The sequence below is a fragment of the Ostrinia nubilalis genome, chromosome 25, assembly GCF_963855985.1.
Source record: "Ostrinia nubilalis chromosome 25, ilOstNubi1.1, whole genome shotgun sequence".
Classification (NCBI taxonomy): domain Eukaryota; kingdom Metazoa; phylum Arthropoda; class Insecta; order Lepidoptera; family Crambidae; genus Ostrinia; species Ostrinia nubilalis.
In genome coordinates this window covers 5,451,583-5,462,437 of record NC_087112.1, presented here as the reverse complement: position 1 = coordinate 5,462,437, position 10,855 = coordinate 5,451,583, and positions in this window count along the sequence as shown.

The window sequence follows — 10,855 nt, the reverse complement described above, 5'->3', positions numbered from 1 at the left end:
TATTAACGCTAGAAACTGTATCTGAACTAGAAATTAGTAAACTTTCAATGAAATTATCTAGAATGGAGTCATTATACATTGAGTTCGACGAGCTGCAAAGCCAAATCGAACTAATGAATGTGTCAGATTTAAGTGTCGAACTAACAACTCGTGATATTTTTGAACAAGATTTTGATACTTACATTTCATTGGCTCAACAAACTATAAAAAAGTACTCACCTTCCAAATCTTCTCAAGATGAAATAACTTCAAATACCTCAACTCATGCCACTCATCACCATTGCCATGACGAGGGCCATAGTCCACTCGGGTTTAAATTACCTACTATCAAAATACCCAGCTTTGATGGCACCTATTACAAATGGTTAGAGTTTAAAGAAACTTTTTGTTCATTGGTTCATGACAATCATAAAATAAACAATATACATAAATTTCACTATTTAAATTCTTACTTGGAAGGTGAAGCAGCTCGAGTACTTTGTAATTTAGAAGTTACAGCCAAAAACTACCCAGAGGCTTGGCAACTTCTGTGCGAGCGCTTTGACAACAAAAGACAATTAATTAATAATCACTTAAAATCTTTATTTAGTTTTGAACCAATGCGTGAGTCAGACAAGTCTTTGCGTTATGTAATTGATCATGTAACTAAAAATCTGCGTGCCCTCTGTACGCTAGGACTACCCACCGATAAATGGGACGTCCTAATAATCTACATGGTTACAGCAAAGTTAGATGGCATTACTTGTTTTAAATGGGAAGAACATAGGAATTCTATCTCAGACATACCTACTCTCAATGATTTTTTTTGCTTTTTGAAAAGTCGTGCTGACGTTTTGGAAACTGTTTTTCTTAACAAGCAAGACCGAACGAAGCCTATAGTTTCTCCAATTCAGCCTAAAACTCAAACAAGGTCTCTTGTCGTTACGTCTAAGGAGTCTATTCCTAATTATAACAAAAATTTTGTGTGTGCAGTGTGCCAGGCAAATCATCGCCTCTATGAGTGCCCCACATTCAAATCTAAATCTCCAGAAGATAGGAACTCCATTGTAACGTCACTAAATTTGTGTAAAAATTGTTTTCGGCCCGGACACAATACTGACAACTGTAAACTTTCAGGTTCTTGTCGTGTCTGTAAAAAGCGCCACAATTCATTATTACACATTTCCAAAAGCAATGAAAATACCAGCACTAATTATTCGCTTTCAATGTCTGTTATTTCAGCCCCTGAAGTTATGCTGTGTACAGCTCAAGTCATAATATCCAATCCTATCACTAACAAATCTTTGACAATACGAGCCTTACTTGACAGCGGAAGCCAGTCATCCTTTATAAGTTCAGCAGTTATGCAACAATTAAAACTGACTTCTCAGCCATCAAATGTCAATGTAATTGGTATCGGTCAAACTCCACTCAAGCAAACTACGGAGAGATGTGCTCTTCGTCTAAAATCCAAGCAAAGTTCATTCAAAGTATCCATATCATGCTTAGTCATACCTAAAATTGCAGACAACTTACCTAAAATATCTATTGATTCAAAAGTCCTAAATCTGCCTAATGTCAAGCTAGCAGACCCTAATTTTCACAATCCTTCAACTATTGACATGTTGATTGGTGCTGATCTATTTTGGCAACTAATAGGGTCCAAACAAATAACTCTAGGGAAAAATATGCCTATACTTCGTGATTCAAAATTAGGTTGGCTAATTGCAGGTCCTCTGCCAAGTTTTACCAAACCTATTCCTAATAAGCAAATCATATGTAATTTCACACAAAATGATCAAGATTTCCCTAATCTAGAAAAACAAATGTCAGTTTTTTGGGAGCTAGAGAGCCTTCCACCCACTAAGCCTTATACACGCGAGGAAAGACTTTGTGAGCAACATTTCATTGCCAACACCACTCGTGAGGACAGTGGCCGTTTTTGTGTGGCTATACCCTTACGAGACGATAGAGATTGTTTAGGTAATTCCTATCAATTAGCAAAGAAAAGATTTATTAGCTTAGAAAGTCGTTTCAAAAGGCAACCAGAACTCAAAAAGGCCTATTCAGAATTTATTGAAGAGTATGCTGAACTCGGTCATCTCTCTGAAACTAAGAGTTCACTATTACCTACAAATTGTTATTTTCTACCTCATCACCCGGTTATTAGAGAAAAGAGTGAATCCACAAAATTAAGGGTTGTGTTCGATGCATCAGCTCGCACTTCCTCTGGTTTCTCTATTAATAATTTGCAAATGGTAGGACCTATAGTACAGGATTCTTTATTTAATATTCTTCTTCGTTTTCGCCAACACAAATATATTTTATCGGGGGACATTGAGAAAATGTACCGCCAAATCAATGTTAGAGAATCAGATCGTAGCCTTCAAATAATTATATGGCGTAACAATGAAGGCGAAACTTTAAAAACATTTCAATTAAATACAGTAACCTATGGGTTCTCGAGTGCAAGTTTTCTTTCTACAAGGTGTATCTGGCAATTGGGGGAGGAATGTGATGATCCAAATGTTAAAACTATTATCCAAAGAGATTTCTATTGTGATGATTTGCTTACAGGAAGCGATTCGGCTTCAGAACTTCGTCATATTCAGCGCTCAGTGTCAGATGAACTATCCAAAGGCTGTTTTAACCTCAGGAAATACAGATCTAACCTTCCTGATTTATTTCCTACAAATGAATTGCAAACTGAAAAAGATAACCTAATAATCAGTCATGCCACTAGTACATTAGGTATCGGCTGGTCGCCTAGTTTAGACAAAATTAACTTCGAAATCGAAGTTCATCCCATCGAAAAGATCTCTAAACGATCTATTCTCTCCGCTACCTTTAAAATATTCGACCCACTGGGATTGCTCTCATTATGCACTATAAAACCCAAGATAATATTGCAAAAACTGTGGTCTCTAAAATTAGATTGGGATGCACCTGTCCCTGATGACATTCAAACAACTTGGTTAAAGTTTGCTCAAAATGTACATTACATTTCAGCTTTAAATGTTCCCAGGCTTGTTCTAATGCAAGATCGATCGACAATCGAGCTGCATTGCTTCTGTGATGCTTCAGAACAAGCGTATGGCGCTTGTGTCTATTTAAAGTCAACCAACACATCAGGTAACAGTCAAGTTCATTTGCTTACCGCCAAGGCGCGCGTCGCTCCCATAAAGACCATCACTATCCCAAAATTGGAACTGTGTGCTTGTCTCCTAGGTGCACAGCTTAGCTCGTCAGTAACAAAGGCCTTAAGGTGCAAAATCGATAGGCAGTTCTACTGGACTGACTCTAGTATTGCCCTAGGTTGGCTCAAGTCCGAAGGTAAAGCAAAAACCTTTGTAGCTAACAGAGTAGCTATTATAGGAGAACTCACCGATGTCTCTATGTGGCGACACGTACCCACTGCCGACAATCCAGCAGACCTGGCCTCTAGAGGCATAGATCCTCAAAATCTAAAAGATTGTTCTTTATGGTGGCACGGGCCTAAATTCCTTCTTCAGCCAGAATCTTCCTGGCCTACATTTACTGTTCCCGTTACCGTTCTGGCGGCGGAAGTGACACCTGTGGAACAGGTGGTCGATTTTAATAGATTCTCTAAACTCTCTACTCTACAAAGAGTCTATGCTTGGGTATTCAGATTCATTCACAATTGCAAAAATCCTAAAAATAAATTTGTTAAGGAACTCCAAGTAAATGAATTAACTAAATCAAAAGAAATGCTCACAATTATAGCTCAAAACGAATGCTTTCATGACGAAATAAATCGTCTCAAATTAAATAAGTCTCTTTCACCCAATAAGTAAAATTTTATAAAAAAAAAATAAAACCGACTCCAAAAAACCTACACTAAAAAGTAGAAAAATAATTACTAATTACCTAGTTATTTATTAGGACGAATTATTAATATTTATGTAGGTATACCATGATTGATACTTCTGGAGTCGGTGCCAAGATTATGAAACATGTAAAGTTTGCCTGCACCGACTCCAAAAATATCAATCATGGTATACCTACATAAATATTAATAATTCGTCCTAATAAATAAGTAGGTAATTAGTAATTATTTTTCTACTTTTTAGTGTAGGTTTTTTGGAGTCGGTTTTATTTTTTTTTTATAAAATTTTACTTATTTCTTGCTTTTTAGTTAACTAATTATTACCTTGATGTTACCACTGAAGGTAGGCAGTACATTGAGACCATATTCTTAATGTATACCTATTATAAAAAAGTTCATCCCCAATTTTCCACCCTTGGGGGTGAAATATTTTCTTCAAATTCGCATGAAACCACCCTTTTGATAATACCTATTCAACAAAAAAATAATCGTTCAAATTGGTTCATAATCGGCGGAGATATTGCGTATAAAAAAGTTAATCCCCAATTTTCCACCCTTGGGGGTTGTTTTTTTTATTATTAAATTTAAATGGGACCACCCTTGAGGTATTACCTATACGCTGAAAAAAGATTTGTTCAAATCGGTTCATAATTGGCGGAGTTATCGCGTAACAAACATAGAAAAAAAAAAAAAAAAAAAACATACGGGTCGAATTGAGAACCTCCTCCTTTTTTTGAAGTCGGTTGAAAAGCATCTCTCATCCCTCAATCCATTTTTAGATCAAACTGGAACCCTGCGTGTGGGAGGTCGCATAGACAATTCAAATTATGCCTATGAAAAACGGCATCCTGTAGTTTTAAACGCAAACCACCCTCTAACAAAAATGATGTTTCAACAGGAACACCTGCGACTCCTACACTGCGGTCCCCAGCATTTGTTAGCCTCTATAAGAGACCAGTATTGGCCTATAGGTGGTCGTAACTTGGCACGAAAAACAGTTCGTAATTGTCATGTATGTCGACGCTTTACGGGCAAGACTATGTCTAATATCATGGGAAATCTACCCAATGAACGCGTTGAGCCTGACTATCCATTTAACACAGTGGCCACTGACTTTGCTGGACCATTTTACATTACAGATAGAAAGGGGAGAGGCTGCAAAATCACAAAATGTTACTTATGTATTTTTGTGTGTTTTCGGTACAAATGTGTTCATTTAGAAGCAGTAAGTGAACTAAGTAAGGATGCATTTATTTTAACTTTAAATAGATTCATTGCACGTAGAGGTATGCCAAAAATTGTATATTGTGACAACGGTAGAAATTTTGTTGCCGCAGCCAAGGAAATTTTTAATTTTGTAGAGTCCAACAAAGACACTATTTTAGACTTTGGAGCTCGTCGGGGCATCGAATTTAAATTTTCTCCGGCATACGCTCCTCATTTCAATGGTCTGGCTGAGGCAGGGGTCAAATCAGCTAAACATCACATTTCTAGAGTTCTCGGACACACTCACTTGACATTCGAGGAACTCAGTTCTCTATTTGCACAAGTTGAAGCAATCCTCAACAGCCGCCCCCTTTGTCCCCTCAGCTCCTCACCTAATGACTATCAGTCCCTTACCCCGGCTCACTTTTTGATCGGTAGGTCGCTGACATCGCTGCCGTCGCCGAGCCTCATGGACCACAACAGCAATCGCCTCGACCGCTTCAAACGCCTCGAACAACACAGACAACACTTCTGGAAGCGGTGGGCCACCGAATATGTTGCTGAGCTACAACAACGCACAAAATGGCGAACCAATTGTACTAACTTGAAACTAGATGATCTAGTGCTCGTCAAGGATGACAGCACCCCACCCCTGTGCTGGCGATTAGGCAGAATTGCCAAGATATATCCTGGAACCGACTGCGTGCCTCGCGTCGCTGACGTCACCACTTCGCAAGGAACGATCAGGAGAGCACTCAATCGCCTCTGCCTTTTACCAACATCAGAGAACCAGTTTTGAAAGCTCTATTTAGTTAGAGCTTCCAAGGGCCGGCAAGATGTCTACGCCATAATGTCGCTGCTGATCTATGGACCAATCACAGCGCGTAACGTGGGCGCTCCCGCGCCGAGCTGTCAAATTCGCACTCCAACGACAGACCTCTTTCGCCTCCCGAACTATTAACTTGATTGCATTGTATTTATATTCAAACTTGGTAAATCTATAAACCTAATATTCTAAAATCCAAATCTTTTATTGTTCGACTAAATTCCCTGAACAAAACGAAACCTATTATTCTAAAAAAAAAAAAAAAAAAAAAAAAAGGACACACTCACTTGACATTCGAGGAACTCAGTTCTCTATTTGCACAAGTTGAAGCAATCCTCAACAGCCGCCCCCTTTGTCCCCTCAGCTCCTCACCTAATGACTATCAGTCCCTTACCCCGGCTCACTTTTTGATCGGTAGGTCGCTGACATCGCTGCCGTCGCCGAGCCTCATGGACCACAACAGCAATCGCCTCGACCGCTTCAAACGCCTCGAACAACACAGACAACACTTCTGGAAGCGGTGGGCCACCGAATATGTTGCTGAGCTACAACAACGCACAAAATGGCGAACCAATTGTACTAACTTGAAACTAGATGATCTAGTGCTCGTCAAGGATGACAGCACCCCACCCCTGTGCTGGCGATTAGGCAGAATTGCCAAGATATATCCTGGAACCGACTGCGTGCCTCGCGTCGCTGACGTCACCACTTCGCAAGGAACGATCAGGAGAGCACTCAATCGCCTCTGCCTTTTACCAACATCAGAGAACCAGTTTTGAAAGCTCTATTTAGTTAGAGCTTCCAAGGGCCGGCAAGATGTCTACGCCATAATGTCGCTGCTGATCTATGGACCAATCACAGCGCGTAACGTGGGCGCTCCCGCGCCGAGCTGTCAAATTCGCACTCCAACGACAGACCTCTTTCGCCTCCCGAACTATTAACTTGATTGCATTGTATTTATATTCAAACTTGGTAAATCTATAAACCTAATATTCTAAAATCCAAATCTTTTATTGTTCGACTAAATTCCCTGAACAAGTTTGTTTATTAGCTAATCTCAGAAACTACTAGTCCGATTTTTTTGTGTCGGATAGCCCATTTGTCGAAGATATATTATAGCATCACCCTACAGCCAATAGGGGCGGAGCAGCAAAGAAAAATGTTGCAAAAAACGGGAAATATTATTCAAACTATTTTCAAGCGTAAGTCGCGGGCACAGCTAGTACATTGCATTCGTTAACAGCCCAACAAAGGAACTATCAAGAGAAGCTGCAATTCACTTTGAATCTGTGCCTTATTACTTTATTAAGTTCGACGATAGGTCTCGGCTACACAATAGTTGCAGCGGAGGGAACAATAAATAAGAAAGGACATAAGTGAGTGAAAAGTAAGTGATGAAGTCGATAAGAATTACATTTAATTTCCATATTTTAAACCTCCTTTGAAATAAATAAAAATATAATTTTAAAAAGTATGCCATTGAAAACCAAGGAACATTTTCTCAAGATATCCTTTGTGAGTTCAACATTTGAAAATGTGACTCATCATAAATAACAAGGAAGACAAAGACAAATCTTTATTTAGCTCTTATGTATTGTTCCTTATTAAAATTATTATTTTGACGAGGAAAAAAAGTATCTTTTAAAAAAGCCCTAGGGCTTAGACTCAGTCTTCTTCTTCTTTTGTTGATGGCGATGAACTTGTGCTTTTTTGCCACTGTTCCGCCAATGTCACGTAGATCCTGAGGTATGGCAGCACGGGAGGGGTCACTGACATTTATGACGTGACAGAGCATATCAATCTGAAGCATATCTGACGTTTCGCTGACGGTTGACGACTCAAAAACACCCTCACGCGCCGCTCCACATACCTAAGGCACTGACTGATTTAAGCCCTAGAACTATAGCAGGTATATCCCCTTAGTTAAAAGCATGACAGTGCATGATTTTCATCTATGAATTTCATGCTAAGATACAGCAACAGTCAAAGCAGTTTCTTTTTTGCAATCCCTGCATTCATTCACCGATGAATTTGCATACTTTTTATGTGAACGATATTTTTCGTATGTTAATACCGAGATATGACGTCAGACTCTCGTATCAACTGACTGAATTATTGATACCAAGTCCATTAAAACTCAGTTACCCTTTTCATGAATTGAGGATTGTGGTTTGCACACTTTGTAATATTCATAGTGGTTTTGACATGTATGGACAAGGCATGTGGCATCGTATATCATTCTTATAGGCGCTACTTTGCAATAACAATTTATAGTTAACTGACAGTCAACGCCAATAGAAAAACAACTAAATATTGGGGGCATTTTCACCCCATGTGTCGCAGTTTCTGAGTAAATATTGGGGCTATTTTCACCACATTTGTCGTAGTTTCTGAGTAAATATTGGGACTATTTTCACCCCATTCACCCCATTTGTCGTAGTTTGTGAGTAAATATTAGAACCATTTTCACCCGATTTGTTGTAATTTGTGAGTAAATACATATTAGGGCCATTTTCACCCCATTTGTCGCGAGTAAATATTGGGGCTATTTTCACCAGATTTGTCGTAGTTTGTGAGTAAATATTAGGGATATTTTCACCCTATTTGTCGTAGGTTGTGAGTTTGTTTATAGGAAGTAACCTCTGGAGCTACTGAATCGATTCTTTCACATAAATCCCTTTAAATAGGTGTATTGCCTTCAGTCTAACAGTTCTCTAACGTGATCTGGTGAAGGCAATTTGACCCGACCAGGAATCGAACCTCGGGCTGATCGTGTTTTGTGTGCTCTACTCACTTGGTATCCACATGTGCACGGGTAGAAGTGGAGATCGTCCACCTCGAGCGGTTCCATACACAGGGGACATTCCACCTGAAACAACAGAATTAGTACATAATTAAAAACTTAAAATATTAAAATATACTTATTAGGATTTTTAGTACCATAGAGTTATAAACAGTGATTGGATGCATATTTACCTAAAGTAAATTTTTGGCTAGGAAAGGGAGGAAGCGACTTTTTAACACATATTTTTAAAATGTAAATCCCGGGATTCCAAAAAATTCGGGAATGCGAAACTAGTAGGTAATATGGTGGGGAAGACTTGTTGATTGAGCCCCCACCGGGATTTTTTTAACGCAGGCAGATATTATTTTTTATATTGTTTTCTTTGTTTGTTTTCGACCTTAAGTCAAGTCTGTAAGCTTGAAAATCAGTAACCACTATTCCACTACAGTATAAAGTTTTAATCAGTGATAAAATTAGTAATAGAGAACATTGGTAATATTGTTAATAAGTAACTAATCGCTAAATAATATGTATACAGGTTGTGTACATATTATGTAATCATACGATAAATCGGTATCAGATTGCGTTTCCATTCATTAAAATTTTTATAAATGATCAATTTATCAAAAATGTACATTTATTTCTTGGGAATGTGGCACAGGCCAAAAAGAAACAGTTAAAACCTACATGATTATTGTAAAACAGTATTAAAATTGTACTGGAAATAAAAAATGTGTGGAATGACCATGACGTCACATTACATGCAGCATGCGCAATTACTAGACTAGCATGAGCGTCGATACACGTATCAAGTGACGTCACGAGAGAGCGAAATAACAAAGAAAGAAGAAGACAGATTTTGCTACAAAAATTTTTGAAAATAAAAGCACTGGATAATTTGACCCCCCACCATTTCCGTGGATGGTCTTAAAGATCGAAAACGCTATTCATTTTTTTTATCATCTGGGCTAGGATGCGCGTCGTGATAAAATCTAATAGATGACTTTAGACGACAAATGTATGGGCTTATCGCGTAGAATCGATAAAATGGTGCGGTAAAAGCTATCCCGGCGCGTATTCTAGGCCTACTGATGATGTGTGCCTTAATTATTATTGCATGTGATTTAATTGTGCAAATAAAGACTTGATTTGTTTTGATTTACCTGCTCTTCTCCACTCTGATTCAGCACTGACATCCTATTCCTGAGTCAAGGGTTCAGTGTTTCCCAGCCAACAGTGAACCAGACAACTAGCGCCCCCTATCCGCTCCTGTGGACAATACAAGTTGTACGTTTATTGCAAAGAAATAATTTATTTTCATTTAGTTCAAAAGTTTAGACAGAAACAGGAACTAAAAAGACAATGTAAACCAATCCTGTAAATATACAATGCTTTAAACACAAATTAGTCTTAAACTAAATTAATTATTACGCAAATAAAGAAATTTGATTTGATTTGCATCGGGTCACTGGAGAAATGTTATTCCAGCTATATAATTCTCACTGAAGAAAACCTCTTTTCTTTTAGTGTAGACACTGTTTAAATGTATAAGTCCACTATTGCATGCCGTGGCAACCTATAATTAAGGGAGCACTTAGATTAAGTTTAAATACGCTGTTAATTTATTATTGTCTTCTATTCTAGTGTATGTCTTGTTGGTTGTCCTGTTAAATAAATAAAATAAAAATAAAGACAACTGCACATGATGCTAAACAAATTTATGCAGCTGTAAGAAGTACTATTCCAAACAAAAAAAAATATTTATAGGCGTATTTAGACAGCTACACCTGTAAAACTCGCTGTTATTTGCGTTAGGCTTGATGTGAATTTATGTATAGAATACCTACTCAAAACAATAACACAAACGCTTATGGTTTCCTTAGAAGAAGCATCTTTACTGACAATTGATAAGAAATAATGAATCATGCCCACTGGAAATTACGTTTGATTTCACCACTAACTGATGTGACACGTCAAAGAATCAAACTTAGACCTTACACAGCTCGAGAATCCAACAATCCGCGTGGTTATGGTTCTAGCAATTCACGAAGACGAGTGAGCTTATTGTGTGTGTACGTGTACATGCACATAACGATAGTGTAATATCATCAAAACCAAACAGTAGCGAGCCACCACACATGTAAAGCTCACTCGCCTTCGTGAATTGCAACACAATGTATAATTAAAAATTGCTACAGTTCGAAGTCCATAG